We start from the raw sequence: 6,824 nt of genomic DNA, 5'->3' as shown, positions 1-6,824 counted from the left end.
TTAGAAAGCAAACGATAATTTTATTTGGAATTTCTAAATATTAATTCCACACATAAAATTTACCGTTTTTCTTACCATTTAAAAACTTTCTATGAATCATGCATTATGTTATAAAAAAAATAAATCTATATTGTCAAACATTTCATGAAAATACCTGAAAATAATTTTTTATTCAGAGAATTTCAAAATGATATAGAACAATTAAAGCTGAAAACTAAATTTAAATATCGTTTGATTTTGTCATTTAACTTGCTTGAGTCATTAAAAGTTAACTTACATGCATTTTATTTATTGCATTGTACACATATTTAGACATAAATGTAATGTACATATGTATACGTGTAATGTATGTACGCATGTACAATGTATGTACATACATTCATGTATTGTACGTGCATATATAGTACATATGGATATGCATACATGGAACATACGTGTATTGTACATGTGTGGATACATTCATTGTACATATATACATTGCACCATATGCATAGATAGGGATAGCATGCATGTACACATGTAAAATTTGTACGAAAGAATTATGCCCAATATATTTATGCACATACATACTGTATATGTACACACATATGTACATTATATGAACATTATATGTTCATTTCATCATATGTACATTATATGAATATACATCTGTACGCTATATGTATATACATCTGTACGCTATATGTATATACATCTGTACAATATATGCATCTCAAATGTGTGTACGTACGTTATGCATGTCGAATGCATGTATGAATATATGTGAAATATAAATACGCCCAATGTACGTACAATAATTCACAAATGTATTATGCATATTTGGATACTTACATTGAGCATGTACATAAATACACTGGACATGCATATCATGTACATGTATACATACATATATTGTACATCCAACAGATATACCTATATTGTACATGCATACATATATTGTACAGTTCATAAATAAATTGCACATACATGCATGGGACATACATTGTACAGACAATGTATGTATGTTCGTACAAACACAAGTACTTGTATATACATGCGTACATGAACATAGATATACATTTTACATACACAAATATTTGCATAAAATGCATATATTCATTGTGTATAAATGTACATGCCTACATTGTTTGCACATGCATACGTAATTATTATCTATATACATACGTACATATATTTTATACCTACAATATAAGTGTATGTACATGTGTGTGATACTAAAATGTCTGAACATAAGCACTAGATAAAATCATATGTACATACATTTCAGTTACATTCATTTGTACGTATACAAATACGTACAAAATGCAGTACATGTTAATACGTGCAAAATGTATCATTATAAAATACATTCTACTATCTACTGTAAAATATAATCATTTATAAGAATACAATAGTCTTGTAATCGTGTAATTAGATTACATGTAATCATGATTACATGTAATCAAATTACATGTAATCAAATTACATGTAATCATATATTTTGATTACTTGTAATCATAATTACTTGTAATCGTTTTTGTTGTGATTACTTGTAATCGCAATTACTTGGAATCATGATTACAAGTAATTGATTACTGTAATCAAAATTGTAATCATGATTACAGCTGTAATCAAAATTTTTTGAAAATTGTAATCATGATTACAAGTAATTGATTACTGTAATCGACTATGTAATCATGATTACAGCTGTAATCAAACTTTGTAATCACGATTACAAGTAATTGATTACTGTAATCAATATTGTAATCATGATTACAGCTGTAATCAAAATTTTTGAAAATTGTAATCATGATTACAAGTAATTGATTACTGTAATCAAAAAATGTAATCGATTACATTTTTGGCCAACTCTGGCTACCACCATTTCTGCAGCACGTGATCAAGCATTATCATGCAATAAGATAGGAATTGATCTGTCAAACAATCTAGGCAGTTTTTCTACAAATTTTTGCATTATTTCTTCCTGTCGTTTACAGTGTATTTATGTTGGCCAGGTTTCCGGTTTCATGATTTGATTCATGGATTAGCCAGGTTTCATGAATTACAGTGAAAACTGTACCTCTGATTTCAGAGGCACAAGCTAAATGTACCGTGTATTTTCTCGCGTAAGAGGCACATAACTAATGTGCCTTTAAAAATGAGAGGCACCACGAGAAATTGAAGGCACCAAAGCAAACGCCAGTCAATGCGCGGTACGAAAAGACTTTTGTGCCTTTCATTTCTTTTTCTTCGGTACGATCATGTAACGGAGAACAAGCGCATGCGCACATCAGTGAAAAATTTTATGACGAAATACGTTTTCTGTCCCTTCCCATCCACGCTACCGATGGAAGAAGTTTGTCTACAAATGTGTTCTATCGATGTTATAAAAATGCTTGAATTTGGTAAGTTTAATACTTATATCTTATTTTTATATTTATTCCTAAGTAACGACGGCATCTTTTTTATTAATACATTTCAATTTTTATTACTGAATTATTAATGCTACAAATCTTATAAAAATGTTTAAGCGAGAGAGCTAACCCTAGTTATGTTTACATTTCTGTTGTAGTTGTATTATTTATGTTTTATCATTATAATATTAAGAGGAATGTTTTTAAAGTGCCCTATATTTGTTCTGTAGTGTTTGATTATAATTTTGTATGAGGTTTTCAATGTGGCGATAGCTATGAATAAGAAATCATTTTTATTTGAAATACCAATTTGCTTTTTTGTTTATCTTAGTTTACATTCGAGAGCTATCACAGAAATTCTCTAACAGAATGATTGAATAATTTAAAAAACAACGAAGAATGTTTTCGAATTTTTATTATAATTATGAAAAGTATACTTTCAATTATTAGCTATTTTAGAAAACAATTGACATTGATATCTAATTATAATTATTTCAAACTGTTACTAAACTTACAGTTGATATAAACCTGAAGAAATAAATAAGATTATGCTTTATTTATATTTTAAATATGGTGTAAGCATGGGAGAAAAAGGCAATCTTCTAATGATTTATAAATTTTTAATTAGTTATTATTTTTTTTGAAAAAGTAATGTTTAAAAATGTTTTATTCTAACATCACAGCTTTCAGTGTATAATTTCAAATTTTAGTTTTGAATTTATGACTCAAAATAGATAACATGGGATATATAATTATTTACGACTGTGAAACTCCTTTTAAAAATTGTAACATTTCAAATTGAAATTTAATTTATTTGATTTTTAAAAAGGATTAATAGCTTGCTCCAGGGTGCTCTTGTGGCACAGCTGGTTAAATTATCTTTCACACTGCTTATTAGAGAACTAGGGTAATGAGTTAGATCCTGGCAATGTATAAAACAACTGGCGTGTATACTTTGCATATAAATTCCGCCACAACTGAAAGTTCTCTCATTGGTTATCGTGCAGAAGATTCAAACGAGCTAGCTCAAGCGGAGTCCACTTTATCTGACCAGTATCAAAATTACATGGCATTTTAACCATGGCCGTTAAAAAGTAAAGCCCTAGAAATAGGATTTTTGGTCATGGTTGAGTGATGGGCGGTGATGAGTACCTTGCTCTTTGTTTAAAATAATATAATGCCAAGTACTTAACAGCTTGAACTTTTTGAAAAATATTAAAGTATTGCTAACTAGAGCAGTTTAATTTACATAATTTTGATATCAATAACTATATATAAAAAATAAAAAAATTATTTGCATAACATTCATTGGATCACAAATGGATTAGATATGCAGAATCGCTGTTGTGTCACTGGCATTTTCCAAGATAAATTCTTAATGCTTTATCGATATATACTGAATACTTTATTTAAAAAATATTTGGTACTTCATATTCAATGCTCAACACTTTATACTCCATGTTTTCTTGCTACGAAAAGCTACCTAGTAAAACTTTCTAATTCAGCATCAGTGATAATAATTTTTAAGAAACTTTTATTTTTTTTTATTGTTATTGCTACCTTACCTGTGTTACTTAGAATAACATTATCAAAAAACTTTTATTAATCTATAACTAATGCTTTTCCTGAACTGTAGTAAAAAAAATATGAAGCGAAGCAATTTTGATAACAATATTTAGAAAGAAAATATATTGATTGTAAGGATTGATATGTGTATAAACTTGATACAGTGAAAATTTTTTTTTTTTTTTGCTCTCTGAAAGACAATTTAATGTTTGTGTAATCTAAATTTATATTATTAGTATAACTAAATGATTAATAGTTTTTTTTGCTGTTACTTTTTGTCTCGACTGTGTTCCAGTAAATGCAAAAAAATGTTTTTAATTATTAAATATTTTTATAAATAATTACTTTTCGATTTACATTTGAATTTTCTTTGTTGACTCCAATTTTGTTTTGTGTTAAGAACAATCCTTGCACTTTCTTATGTATTTAAGCTTAGATAGATTTACACTTTTTTTTTCTTTAACATGTTGAATGCCACACTAATTTTACATGGCTTGTCCGTCTGGCCAAAATGATTTTTTCAGTATATATTACAATTATTTCTTCAAACCATTTTAGTAATAATAATATAAAAAAAAATTAGAGCATTAAAAATTTATTCGAGTTATGTGTTTCGAATAATCTAGGCACCAGTCACCGGTGACCCCTATGGCATTCAACGTGTTAAATTAGTTCAATAATATTATATATAAAAATTATTTTAGCTAAACCTATTCTTAATGTAATAAAATCTTCATGAATGTATTTGTGTACATTGTGATAGAAACTTTTAACAACTTATTCAAATAAAATACTCTTACATTGATAAGTCCTGTTTTAAATGTTCTAGCCGAGATGAATGCATGACAAAACACTGACATGGAGAGGAAAACCACTAAGCCTGCTACAGTTAGTCTGGCGTCCAGGGGACTCAAACCCATGATCCAACTACCTCGGAGGGTATTTTACATCAGCACTGTGGTCAATGCTAAACTATAAATAATGTGGATGCTGTGGGAAGGATTTGATCAGGCCTCCTCTGCAAATGCTTTGCCCGTGTACCTCCCCCGGCAAAGTGTTGAGCATTTTTTCTTCCGGATACAACCTTTAAATGTCCGTTGCTATTTCTCTGAATTATTGTGATTCTGTATTAATAACTAGTGAAAACTAAAAGAAAGAAAAATGTGTGTCATTTGATTTTTTTCAAAATTTGGAAAATGTTTTAATAAAAGTTCTCTGCGAAACATGTGGACTTTTTTTATAAGGGTCTGCATTAAACGAATCTTACCATTTCCAAGTAAAATTGACTTACAGTTGTTCCACTCTGTAAAGCAAATTAATCTATATGTTATCACCTTTTACTATTATATTTTATTTTCTCATTATAGTGCTAATTTTTTTAATTTTGTTTTATTTTAAATTATTATAATTTTTGTAAATTTGGTTTTGGCTATTCTCACTGGTTAAATTACTCATTGTATTAAGTGTGTTTACCATTATAATTTTGCTTCCGGTGTTGTGTTTTCTTTTTTTACCTGCACTTTTTCTTTATTGACCTTTAATTATGATATTACTATATATATATACATAGCCTATACTAAGTATTTCAAATTATTTGCCAGATTTTAAAATTCTTAGCCAAAGGAAAATGTTAGAAATTTTTTATGATAGATTTTTTCTGTAGGAAACTTTTAAACATAATACAAATTTATTATAAATTAATTATTTTATAAAACTGCAAATAGAAATTTAGAGTCATTTTGCTGTTGGGGAGGAGTAAACGTGCAATGAATGGGGGAGAGATTGAAAAATGCAGATGTTTTATCATGTTTGAGGGGAGGAAATAAACATAGATTGAGGTTTATTTTTGGCAACGTATTAGATTAGTGTAGTAATATAAAGATAAACCTGAATCGACGCTATGTTCTGCGTTATTAAATTAGTGCATATATTATTGTCATGAAAAAATATTTTTTCTGCTAAAATAATCTGCATCTTGTTTTTCGTTTGAAAACAGCTTTCGCCAATACTTTCCCTCAAAAGGGAACAAGGTCTTTTTTCTTCAATTGTAAACTAGCCATTGTACATTTTCTCTATGGGCTAATTTTATTTAGTACATTAGATTGTTGTAATCAAGTTTAAGTTAAAATAATTTTTATTTTAATAATATTTATAAAACAAATGCATGTTTAATGATTGGGGATAAAAATGCGGAATTTCACGATTTTTAAAATACTATAAAAAATAAAAATTCTGAAACAAGCTTTCAAAAAAAATTGCAAAATTCTTTTCATATATTCAGAGCTCAAATAAAATTGTCAATTAAGTAATATTAAGTACAGTTAGTTCTAAAAAAATTGAAAGCTAATGTTCCCAAAATGGGAATGATGGCGCCTAATGGGTTAATATGCTTCGCCAAAATCAGGCTTTTAAAAAAAAATTCATTTCAATAGAAAGAAATCTTTGATTTTACACTTGTAAAGTCATTTGATTAAACATATTTGATGTTATAAAACATACAAATTGTTCAAAATCTACATCTATAATTTTAAAATATTGTGAAAGTTCTATATTTTTCCATATTTGTGTGCAACTGTTACTAAATTATGTAATATTGTTCTTTATGTGTGAAAATAAAAGATATTAGATTTCATGATATTTAGTGTTTAATTTTGATTCTTATAAAGCTATTTTATTGAATCTCTAAATATTTAAAAAATATCTAAATTTATAAGAAATTTCCATTTTGAGGATACTTTTTGGAAAAAAAATCCATGAATTATATTGACTTGGTTTAACAGAAATAAATATTTTTTATACCTATATCTGATTAGAAAAACATCATTGTAATTGTTGAAGTATCATTAAACGCTACATAATTAAAGA

The 6,824-nt window shown here is 27.5% G+C and overlaps 1 long non-coding RNA gene across 1 annotated transcript; it reads left to right on the top strand.

Moving 5' to 3' along the window:
- Window positions 1–2,055: 2,055 nt before the first annotated feature.
- Window positions 2,056–6,594, top strand: LOC147811010 (uncharacterized). The gene is made up of 2 exons (XR_015433097.1): window positions 2,056–2,384; window positions 4,789–6,594. It is a non-coding gene; the product is annotated as an uncharacterized LOC147811010 (long non-coding RNA).
- Window positions 6,595–6,824: the final 230 nt, after the last annotated feature.

Source organism: Parasteatoda tepidariorum, chromosome 4, assembly GCF_982258835.1.
Source record: "Parasteatoda tepidariorum strain Cologne lab strain chromosome 4, Ptep-v5.0, whole genome shotgun sequence".
Classification (NCBI taxonomy): Eukaryota; Metazoa; Arthropoda; class Arachnida; order Araneae; family Theridiidae; genus Parasteatoda; species Parasteatoda tepidariorum.
Note: the sequence above shows the minus strand (reverse complement) of the source record. Positions and strands in the feature narration are given on the sequence as shown.